The sequence below is a fragment of the Dendrobates tinctorius genome, unplaced genomic scaffold (assembly GCF_039654945.1).
Source record: "Dendrobates tinctorius isolate UK_male_01 unplaced genomic scaffold, ASM3965494v1 ptg000095l, whole genome shotgun sequence".
Lineage (NCBI taxonomy): Eukaryota > Metazoa > Chordata > Amphibia > Anura > Dendrobatidae > Dendrobates > Dendrobates tinctorius.
The window spans coordinates 6298634-6311445 of NW_027361763.1; positions in this window are offsets into that span (position 1 = coordinate 6298634).

Consider the following 12812-nt stretch of genomic DNA (forward strand, 5'->3'; position numbering starts at 1 on the left):
CTGGACCTGTCTTCTGCCTTTGACACTGTGGACCATTCCCTCTTGTTACAGATTCTCTCATCTCTTGATATCACAGATTTGACCCTATCCTGGATCTCATTACGTCTAACAGACTGGACATTCAGTGTCTCCCTCTCCCACACCACCTCCTCACCTTGCCCCTTGTCTGACGGTGTTCCCCAAAGCTCAGTTCTATGACCCCTGCTCTTCTCAATCTACACCTTCAGCATGGGACAGCTCATAGAATCCCACGGTTTGCAGTATCATCCCTATGCCGATGACACGCAGATCTACCTTTATGGAACTGACATCACCTCCCTATTGACCAAAATCCCACACTGTCTGTCAGCTATTTCATCTTTCTTTTCTGCTCGCTTAATAAAACTGAACATGAACAAAACAGAATTAATCATCTTTCCCCATCTCACTCTACCCCTCCACCAGACCTATTTATCAATGTCAATGACTGCTCACTTTCCACAGTCCCACATGCTCAGTGCCTTTGGGTGATTCTCGAATCTGCCCGCTCTTTCATGTCACATATGCAAGCACTTGGCTCCTCCTGCTGACTCCAACTCAAAAATATTTCCCGGATCCATACAAAACTAGGGGAAGAGTCTTGAGGAGATCATTTGCATATTCCCAGTGCCTTCTGGGATAAGTGAAGAGTCTCCGTGAGCTCAACGATCACTGGGTTTTGGCCGTTGCAGCTGAAAAGAGGAAATCGGAAAACCAGGGGAAGAGTCTTGAGGAGATCATTTGCAAATTCCCAGTGCCTTCTGGGATAAGTGAAGAGTCTCCGCGAGCTCAACAATCACTGGGTTTTGGCCGTTGCAGCTGAAAAGAGGAAATCGGAAAACCAGGGGAAGAGTCTTGAGGAGATCATTTGCATATTCCCAGTGCCTTCTGGGATAAGTGAAGAGTCTCCGCGAGCTCAACAATCACTGGGTTTTGGCCATTGCAGCTGAAAAGAGGAAATCGGAAAACCGCGCACCGATAGGCTCATCTTTCATCGTTTTTAAGAAATCTCAATATGGAAAAGGCCAGGAGCCATTTGGTGAGCTGCATTTCTTGCTACATGTTCACAGACTTACCAGTGGAAAAGCCAAACTTCACATGCCACAAATGCAAGCTTGTGTCCCTGTTGGAGGAAAAGTTGCAAAATCTCGAAGAGAAGTTAGCTACGTTGAAGATCATTAAGGAAGGTGAAGAGTTCTTCGACAGAGCAGAATTATCTCTTCATGTTACAGAAAGAGAAGAAATTCGAAGTGCACCTGAAGAAACAGAGGAATGGAGACATGTGACCCAGAGAAGCAGGAGGATCAGGAGGCAGTTAGCACCCACACTGCTCAGGAACCAGTACCAGGCTCTCACGCCGGAAAACGATGAAGAAATACATCAGGATAAGACTTTGCCAAGAAACAGCAACCTTGTACACCTTCAGAGTCCTCCTGGATGGAGAAAGAAAAATGTTTTGAAGAAGAAACGGAGATTGGTGGTCATGGGGGATTCCCTGTTGAGAGGAACAGAGGCCGCTATCTGCAGACCGGATATAACTTCAAGAGAAATGTGCTGTCTTCCAGGTGCAAAAATTAAAGATGTGTCTGACAGGATATCAGGACTCTTCAGACCTACAGATGACTACCCATTCCTGCTACTACAGGTGGGGACAAATGACACCGCAAGAAATGACCTGGAAACCATCTGCAGAGACTTTGAAGACTTAGGCAAGAAAGTGAAAGAACTGGGAGCGCAGGTGGTCTTCTCTTCCATCCTCCCAGTGGATGGCCATGGAACAAGGAGGTGGAATAAGATTCTGCAGGTGAACAACTGGCTACGTCGATGGTGCCGTCAGCAAAGATTTGGATTTCTGGATCACGGAGTGAATTACTTATACGATGGACTTCTTACTAGAGATGGGGTGCACCTTACGAAGACTGGAAAGCATGTATTTGGAAGTCGCCTTGCTACACTTGTAAGGAGAGCTTTAAACCAGAACATCATGGGAAGGGAAGCAAAAGACCAGAAAAAGTCATACACCTGACAAATGCTATTGAGAACTCTGCTATTAGAAGTGGAAAGGAAGAACAAAGACAAAAGAATCTAATTAATAAAAATATTGGAGAAAGAGAAACCTATCACAAACTAAAATGTTTCTATACTAATGCACAAAGCATGGGCAGCAAACAAGGATAATTGGAACTACTAACACAGGAAAAGAAATATGATGTCATTGGAATCACTGAAACTTGGTGGGACAATACACATGATTGGAATACAAGACTAGAAGGATACAACTTATTTGCAAGAAACAGACTTGATAAACGAGGAGGAGGTGTCGCATTGTATGTTAGAAACGCGTATATTTGCACAGAGATTGAAGCTTCAGAGACTGGAAGTTCTGTGGAAACTGTTTGGGTAAGAATACAAGGACAGAACAATGGAAAGGACACCATTGTAGGCATTTGCTACAGGCCGCCTGTGCAAGCTGAAGACATGGATGAACTCTTTATGCATCAAATGGCCAAGTTCTCCAAAAAATATGACATAGTTGTCATGGGAGATTTCAACTATCCAGACATTTGTTGGGAATCTCTCTCAGGCAAAACTAACAGGTCAAGGAAATTCTTATCCTCTGTTGCTGACAACTTTATCTTCCAAAAGGTAAGGGAGAAAACAAGGGGAACTGCTACCTTGGATCTAATCCTTATAAACAGGGAGGAAATGGTTGAGGAGGTAAAATTGGCTGGGACCCTAGGAGGTAGCGACCATGCTATTATAGAATTTTGGATAACTAGAGGCGGAAGACCTGTGAAGACTCAGACGTCAAGGTTAGATTTCAGAAAGGCAGATTTTAAGGGATTCAGAAAGAGAATTGGAGGGATCCATTGGCTGGATATCCTTAAAGACAAAAATGTCCAGGAAGGATGGGAAATCTTGAAAAATGAAATTCTCAAAGCACAGTTGTTAACAATTCCGAAAAAAGGGAAGAATAAGAAGCATTTAAGGAAACCAGGATGGATGAACACAGAACTTAAGCACATGCTAAAAAGGAAGAAAAAAATGTTTATAAAATGGAAAGAGGGAGGCATATTTAAAGAAGAATATAATGCTGTCTGCAGAACCTGGAGGGCACAAATCAGATTAGCTAAAGCTGAAAATGAATTGAGGCTTGCAAGAGATGTCAAAAGCAATAATAAAGGATTTTGGGGATATGTCAAAAGTAAAAGAAAAGTCAAAGATGCTATAGGATTTTTACAGGATGAAAATTATGAAATGGTAAGACAGGATGTTGAGAAGGCTGAACTTTTAAATTCCTATTTTGCATCTGTTTTCTCTCAGAAAGGAAATGTAACATCAACTGTTCTTCACTGTCCTATTAAGGGAATAGAAGAATCCAGGATATCTATAAACAGAAAGATAGTGAGGAAACACTTAGCTAACCTAAATGAATTCAAGTCTCCAGGTCCAGATGAATTACACCCCAGAGTACTGAAGGAGATAGCAGAAGAAATTTTTGAACCCCTCTCCATAATCTTTGAAAATTCTTGGAGAACAGAAGTGCCAGAAGACTGGAGAAGAGCAAATGTTGTTCCTATCTTCCAAAAGGGGAAGAAGGTGGACCCAGGCAACTATAGGCCGGTGAGTCTGACTTCTATACCAGGAGAGATCTTTGAACAAATTATTAAACAACATGTATGTCAGTACCTGGATAAGAATGAAGTGATTAAACAGAGTCAGCATGGGTTTGTAACTAATAAGTCATGTCAGACTAACTTAATTTCCTTCTATGATGGAATCACTGATTGGGCGGATCAAGGAAATGCTGTAGATATAGTATATCTTGACTTCAGCAAAGCCTTTGACAAAGTCTCTCATACAATCCTTATTGAAAAAATGACTAAGTATGGAATGGACAAGGCAACTGTTAGGTGGATTCAAAACTGGCTTAGTGATCGGACCCAAAGAGTGGTCGTAAATGGCTGCATATCCAGTTGGAAGAATGTCTCAAGTGGGGTACCACAGGGCTCTGTCCTTGGCCCTGTATTGTTCAACATCTTTATCAATGATTTAGATGAAGGAATTGAGGGTAAACTGATTAAATTTGCTGATGACACAAAGCTAGGAGGGATAGCTAATACTAGAGAAGAGAGAGAGGATTCAAAAATATATAAATAAACTGGAGAAGTGGACAGCAACTAACAGAATGGTTTTTAACAGGGAGAAATGCAAAGTACTACATCTGGGCAATAAAAATGAAAAAAGCATATACAGAATGGGAGGAATAGGGCTAAGTGACAGCACATGTGAAAAAGACTTGGGTATACTAATAGATCACAGACTGAATATGAGTCAACAGTGTGATGCAGCAGCAAAAAAGGCAAATGCAATTCTAGGATGTATTAACAGAAGCATACAGTCTAGATCACGTGAAGTCATTATTTCCCTCTACTCCTCTTTGATCAGACCTCATCTGGAATACTGTGTCCAGTTTTGGGCACCACATTTTAAAAAAGACATCAACAAACTGGAGCAAGTTCAGAAAAGAGCGACCAGAATGGTGACCGGTCTGCAAACCCTGTCTTATGAGGAAAGGTTGCAGGATTTGGGAATGTTTAGTTTGCAAAAGAGAAGACTGAGAGGAGACTTAATAACTGTCTACAAATATCTAAAGGGCTGTCACATTGTAGAAGGATCAACTTTATTCTCATTTGCACAAGGAAAGACTAGAAGCAATGGGATGAAACTGAATGGGAGGAGACACAGATTAGATATTAGAAAAAACTTTTTGACAGTTAGAGTGATCAATGAGTGGAACAGGCTGCCACAAGAAGTGGTGAGTTCTCCTTCAATGGAAGTCTTCAAACAGAGGCTGGACAGACATCTGACTGGGATGATTTAGCAAATCCTGCTTTGAGCAGGGGGTTGGACCAGATGGCCCAGGAGGTCCCTTCCAACTCTACGATTCTATGATTCTATGATTCTATGATTCCTTGACCAAGAAACTGCAAAAATGCTTGTGCACGCCCTCATTATCTCCCACCTCGACTACTGCAACTTCCTACTCTCTGGCCTCCCCTCTAGCACTCTTGCACCACTCCAATTTATCCTAAACTACGCTGAAAGATTAATCCACATGTCTGCTCATTATTCCCCGGCCTCTCCTCTCTGCCAAGCCTTTCAATGGCTTCCTATTGCCAAGAGACTTCAGTTTAAAACCCTAACTATGACATGCAAAGCCATCCACAACCTGTCTCCTCCATACATCTGTGACATGGTTTCATGGTACTTACCTAAATATAACTTTCGATCCTCTCAGGATCTCCTTCTCTACTCCCCTCTTATCTCTTCTTCCTTCAACCGCATACAAGACTTCTCCTATGCTCCCCACATACTCTGGAACTCTTTATCCCAACACAACAGCCTTTCCACGGAAAACTTCAAAAGGAACCTGAAGACCCACCTATTTCGACAAGCCTGCAACCTGCAGTGATCCTCAGTCTACTGAACCGCCGAATGACCAGCTCTATCCTCTCCTTCTGTATCCTCTCCCATACCCTGTAGACTGTGAGCCCTTGCGGGTAGGATCCTCTCATCTTCTGTTTTTGTGTGTACCTTGTATTGCTCATGTTTATTGCATTTGTCTATGTATGCCCCTTTTTCACATGTAATGCACCATGGAATAAATGGCACTATAAAAATGAACAATAATAATAAAAACCAAACTAAAAAATGGCAGACCCTCGAAAGGCAATTAAACTTCTTGGGCAAGCAGATCACCTAGAAAGGTGTTGTTGGCACATTCCTGATGACATGTGAGATGCTCAGGAAGGCTCAGATACATTCACATCACTCCTTAATCAATCCTGCTGCGTCTTGCAATGGAACTTGTGCATTCATCTATCTGCTGCCAAGCACTTAGCAGCATTTTCCTGCCTTATAATTGTGGGCGAGAGGGAAGCGTTGACTGTAAACGTCTCTGACAGAGATAGATGGCCGTGTAGGGAAGAAGAGCTGCCCTCCTGAGTGTTTCTAGATACGTGAATATCGCAAGACAAGAAAGAATGGACTCAGCAATGAATATAATTTAATTTAAAGGCCTCCCTGTATATCTGTGTAGTTTCAGGTCATATTTTTGCAAAAATATGGAAAGTTCAGAAGGGTTCACAAACTTTTAAGCACTGCTTAGTATGAGCAAATTCTTTCAGTTTTTTAAAGAATTTCCAAGTTTCTTAGTATATTTCATGATTCATTCATCTTTAACTGGATCAAATATTTTACAATTTTGAGTTAAAAGTAATAAAAAAAAAATAAATAAAATATATATAATAAAAGTAACAATGTAAAATAGAAAAACTGATAAAATAATAATAATAATAATAATAATAATAATAATAATAATAATATCATAATTATTATTTTTTTTAGATTTTCTAATTATCAATATTATCACTATTGTTTTTTCTATTATTTTACATTTTTATTACTTTTATTAAATATATAAATTTATTGGTTTGTATTACTTTTTAACTCTAAGCAAAGTTAAGTTTGAACTAATAGATATTTCATTAATAATAATAATAATAATAATAACAATAATCATAATAATAAATATGTAAAATAATAAATGTAAACATTTAAATAAAATTAAATACATATAATAAAAGTAATAGAATATGTGAAATACTAGAAAAACCTATAATAATATTAATTCTATTAGTAATAATTACCTGGAGACACCCTTCCGACTTCCCTGAAGACTTTAATGTAGAACTGAATGATGTTGAAAATATTTGAAAAGATATTAGGAATAACCTATTCAAATCTCAGAATTGAGAAATGGGAATAAAAATAGTTTGTACTAGAAAATAGTTAATAATAATAATAATAATAATTATAATAATTAAGCCTACCTGATAAATATTTGCTTTTTCAAACAGTATTCTATGCGGTACGCATAATAGGGGACAGGCCACTGAGGGATCAGTGACCTGTCATAAGCCCATACTGATTCATATGGAAGCAGAGCATCAAAGGAAGACCCATTCGAAGGCCGCCTCGGAGCATGAGAATCTCATTAACTGAAAACTACAAATACAGATAAAACAACAACCACAAGACAGATCTCATCAACCAAGGTATAATTTTATGGGTGATCCTGGCCATTACATACACGCTGCTTCTTGCCACTTGACTCTCTTTAGTCAGTATAACGGCCCCAACCTGACAGTGTCTGTAGGTTACTCAGCACAATCCTATTAACAGGTTCACTTTAAAAGTTTACCAGCAATGTCTCATTTTCCCAATAAAATTTACAAAACTGCTTTTTTAGGGACCACATCACATTGGTTGCTCAATGTTAATACCCAATAGAATAGCGATAGCAGCAAGGGTATATGTAATATTAAAATATAACTTTTATTCTAGATACTATTAAAATCCAATACAACTCTTAATACTTAAAAAGCACAGATAGAGAAATTAGTACATAAATGTCTCCATATCAAATAATTTATGTGAGCCAGGGCTTAGAAGGTAGCTGACATCATGTCGAGTTTGAGTCCTTGATGTCCCTAAATGGTGAAAAATCCCACAAGTGACCACATTTTGAAAGTGACATCTACACCTAGAGTTGTTGGGAGCACCTTGAACCCACAGATGCTTCACAGAATTTTATACCGTTGAGCCATGAAAATTAAAAAATAGATTTTCACTCAAAAATGTGGCTTCAGCCACAATTTTTTTAATTTTCACAAGGCTTACAAGAGAAAAAGAACTACATAATTTGTTGTGCAATTAGTCCCGAGCAAACCAATACCTCATATGTGGCACATGGCAGGACTCGGAAGTGAAGGAGAGCCAACTGAACTCTAAAGTGTAATTTTGACAGAAAGAGGTTGTCACATTTGAGTCATGTCACATTTGAAAAACCCCTGACATGCCAAAACAGCAGTGACCCCTTTTTGGAAACTACACCTTTCTTGGAATTAATCTAGTGGTGTAGCGAGAATTTTTCCACTAAGATGGTACTTTGGCCCAAAATTTTCAATTTTCAAAAGGGATAATATAAAAAAAATGGACAACAAAATATGTTACACAATATATCCTGAGTACGCCAATACCTCATTTGTGCTCAAAAACTACTACTGAGGCACAGTTCAAAGCACAGAAGGGAAGGGCAGCATATTGTAGACCAAATTTTGTTGGAATAGTTTGGGAGTGCCATGCCACATTGGCAGAGTCCCTGAAGTGACAGAATAGCAAACCATACCCCATAAGTAACCTCATTTTACAAACTGCACATCTCAATCTATTCATTTAGAGGTGCAGTGATCACATGTGTGTCACAGAATTTTATACCATTGGGTGGTGATGAAAACATAATTACATTTTTACCATAACTTTTGTTTTAGCCCCAGATTGTACATTGTCCCATGGGAAAATGGGTACAAATGGTACTAATAGTGTCTGTTGTTGCAGAATGCCAGGTCTTATATTGTGCGGACACATGCTTTTGATCGAGCCGGCACTTGGAGTAAGCTGCCACAACTGCCTGTACGGCGTTTTGCTGAAATGTACCTCCCACAGCGCTGTTCATGAACGGGTTAAATTTTTGGAATCATTAAAATATTTTATTATAATCATTGTTACTATCATTAGTTATTTTGGTATTTCACATTTTTTAGCACCCTTATTATATGTATTTAACCAATTAACGACCTCCGATACGCCTTCTAATGGCGGCAGTTTAAGGTTACTTATTCCTCAGCGCCAATTTTTAACAGCACTGATAAATAAGGGTAATAAGAGTAAAAAGGGGAATAAGGGCTACTCGAACATGATTCGGGTCAGTTTTATTCATGAAATAACGATGACCGCAAAAAATGTCCGATTTTCCAATATCTCCGCTGATGTGATAGCAAATAATAGGAGAGAGAAATGGGGTTCCCCGATCCCCCCAGTATCTCTGATGTCCCTGGATCCTCCTACATTCCCCCATGATGTTTCCCAGCCGGCAGCATCTTCCTCCGTGAAGAAAATGGCGGGCGCATGTGCAGTGCACCCGCTGAGATCTGCCGGCCGACACCCGGCGACAATAGGAAATTTCTCCTATTGATTCATTGTTATCACTGTGATAGACCCTATCAAAGTGATCAAAATAAAAAAATACTAATTCAAACTCCCTTTTATCACCCCCTTAGGTAAAAATAATAATAAAAAAATGTTTATTTCCATTTTTACATTAGGGTTAGAGTTGGGCTAGGGCTAGGGTTAGGGTTGGGGCTAGAGTTAAGGTTAGGGTTGGGGCTTGGGTTAGGGTTATGCTAAAGTTAGGATTGGGGCTAAAGTTACTGTTGGGGCTAGGGTTATGGTTTGGTTAAAGTTAGGGTTGAGCTAAAGTTTGGGTTGGTCTAGGGTTAGGGTTTGGGTTAGGGTTATGGTTGTGGTTATGGTTGGGACTATGGTTAGGGTTGGGATTAGGGTTAGGTTTGTGTTGGGGTTAGGGTAGGAGTTTGAATTGGGGGGTTTCACTGTTTAGGTACGTCAGGGGTATTAAAAAACACAACATGGCGCAGCTATTGATTCAAGCCAAGTTTGCATTCAAAAAGTCAAATGGTGCTCCCTCCCATCTGAGCCCTGCCATGCACCCAAACAGTGGCTTTCCCCCATATGCGGGGTATTAGCGTACACAACAACTGTTGTGGTTCGTTTTCTCCCGATACTCTTTTTTGTGACAAAAGTAAAATGTTCATTTTTTTCTTCCACATTGCTTTAGTTCTTGTGAAGCACGTGAAGGCTTAATAAACTTCTTGAATGTGGTTTTGCGCACCTTGAGGGATGCAGTTTTTATAATGGTGTCACTTTTGGGTATTTTCTGTAATATTGACCCCCAAACTCACTTCAAATGTGAGGTGGTCCCTAAAAAAAATTTTGTTGGAAAAACTAGAAATCGCTGGTGAAATTTTAATCCTTATAACGTCCTAAGAAAAAAAATTATGTTTCCAAAATTGTGCTGATGTAAAGTAGACATGTGGGAAATGTTATTTATTAATTATTTTGTGTGACACCCCTGACTTAAAGGTAAAAAACTAAAAGTTTGAAAATTGCTAAATTTTCAAAATTTTGGCCAAATTTCCTTTTTTCATAAATAAACATAAGTTATATCGAAGAAATTTTACCACTAACATGAAGTACAATATGTCACAGAAAAACAGTTTCAGAATGAGTGGGATACGTTGAAGCATTCCAGAACTATAACTTCACAAATTGACATTGGTCAGAATTGTAAAAATTTGCTTGGTCACTAAGTACCAAATTACTGTAGCTCTGTCACTAAGGGATTAAATGTATTAATTATTATTATTTATATTATTATTATTTCTGGTGTTGTTATCTCTTCATTTTCAGGAACAATCTATGCTATACTACCCCCATATGGTAACTTAGGGTTAATTAGATTTTTATGACCTGTACCCAACCTGCTGCCCCATGCCAAAATATTGTAACCGACCACTTCGGATTTCGCCTATCTTCCTACTATATTTGTTGGAAACTAAATATGCTCAAAATTGGACACAATGCCAGTATGCTGCTGGGACTTGTAGTACAATAATAACTGGCTATGGCAGCATTTTCATCTCTTGTAATGGAGTCAGCATGAATAAAATGTTTTCTAGGCAAACAGGCAGGAAACGTTGACGGCTGCCAAGTATTTTTCATACTAATTAAATACTGTGAGGTTCGGTTATTAACATATTGAAAAAGAACAAACATGCGGTGACCCCAAACCACCAATCAGTAATTATCCGGTAGTGCAAGGAAATATCGGATTTCTTGCAATGGGATAATTGACGCTACACAGTTTCCACTTAAGTAAATGACCCTTTGGCTGGATGACATAATAGGAGTGGATGAAATGTCCTGACATCAGGGTTTTTTTGTGTAAAATGTTTGTTCGGTCTTTTTTTCCCAAGCTGGTAATATAGGTGAACTATGGGGCACATGCAACTGCTGGTACGTCTATCTCTATGGAAATATCCCGTGCTAGAACACCTTCGACCAAAAACAGACCTAAAATATAACTTTTATTAATACTCTCATAAAAAGATAGAAACATAAAATGGTGAGTAGGTCAGACACGGGTGCCGGATAGATTAAACAGCCAGGCAATAAAGTCACAAATAGAAAATAATCTAGGGAAACAGATCCACAACATAGTAAACTATATCTAACTTCTAGGTGAATGTGTCCCATCCCGAGGCGTTTCCCCCTCTCTTAGGCTAGTTTCATATTTGCGTTTGGAGGCACAGCGGATGCTCGCCGTTAAGCTCTGCCCCCTACTGCGCCTCCTTCGGTCAGCTCTGCCTATGGGCGCAAGCCGCTGCATGCGGCCTGTGTACCCTATCTTTAGCATTGGGTACGCATGTCGTGCGCAGGTATGCATTTGCTAATGCATGCGTCATTTTGATGGTGCGACGACCTGCTCCAAAACGCAACATGTTGAATTTTGGTGCGATTGCCCATAGGCAGAGCTGACCGGAGGAGGCACAGCAAGGGGCAGAGCTTCACGGCGAGCATCCGCTGCGCCTCCAAATGCAAATGTGAAACTAGTCTTAGATGAATTCAGGGGTTCACACACATTGGCAGAAATTTTACTATGCGGTCTGGGTGATTGGGTGCTGATCCGAGCCCCTCACTTCTCGAATTCCCTGATGAACCCCTGAATTCATCTAAGAGAGGGGGGAAATGCGTCGGGATGGGACACATTCATCTAGAAGCTTAGTTAAAATTGACTATGTTGTTACATGCTGTTGAACCTGGCGGTAATGCCCAGTGAGAGTTGCACAATGGTATATATACACTCACTGGCCACTTTATTAGGTACACCTGTCCAACTGTGTGTTAAGACTTAATTTCTAATCAGCCAATCACATGGCGGCAACTCAGTGCATTTAGGCATGTAGACATGGTCAAGACAATCTCCTGCAGTTCAAACCGAGCATCAGTATGGGGAAGAAAGGTGATTTGAGTGCCTTTGAACGTGGCATGATTGTTGGTGCCAGAAGGGCTGGTCTGAGTATTTCAGAAACTGCTGATCTACTGGGATTTTCACGCACAACCATCTCTAGGGTTTACAGAGAATGGTCCGAAAAAGAAAAAAAATCCAGTGAGCGGCAGTTCTGTGGCTGGAAATGCCTTGTTGATGCCAGAGGTCAGAGGAGAATGGGCATACTGGTTCGAGCTGATAGAAAGGCAACAGTGACTCAAATTGCCACCCGTTACAACCAAGGTAGGCAGAAGAGCATCTCTGAACGCACAGTGCGTCGAACTTTGAGGCAGATGGGCTACAGCAGCAGAAGACCACACTGGGTACCACTCCTCTCAGCTAAGAACAGGCATCTGATGGCTACTTTCAGCAGGATAATGCGCCATGTCATAAAGCTCGAATCATCTCAGATTGGTTTCTTGAACATGACAATGAGTTCACTGTACTCAAATGGCCTCCTCAGTCACCAGATCTCAATCCAATAGAGCATCTTTGGGATGTGGTGGAACGGGAGATTCGCATCAGGGATGTGCAGCCGACAAATCTGCGCCAACTGTGTGATGCCATCATGTCAATATGGTCCAAAATCTCTGAGGAATGCTTCCAGCACCTTGTTGAATCTCTGCCACGAAGAATTGAGGCAGTTCTGAAGGCAAAAGGGGGTCCAACCCGTTACTAGCATGGTGTACCTAATAAAGTGGCCAGTGAGTGTATATTTCTGATGTGTCAATGAGACATTTAGTGCGCTCTGATATTGGATTTG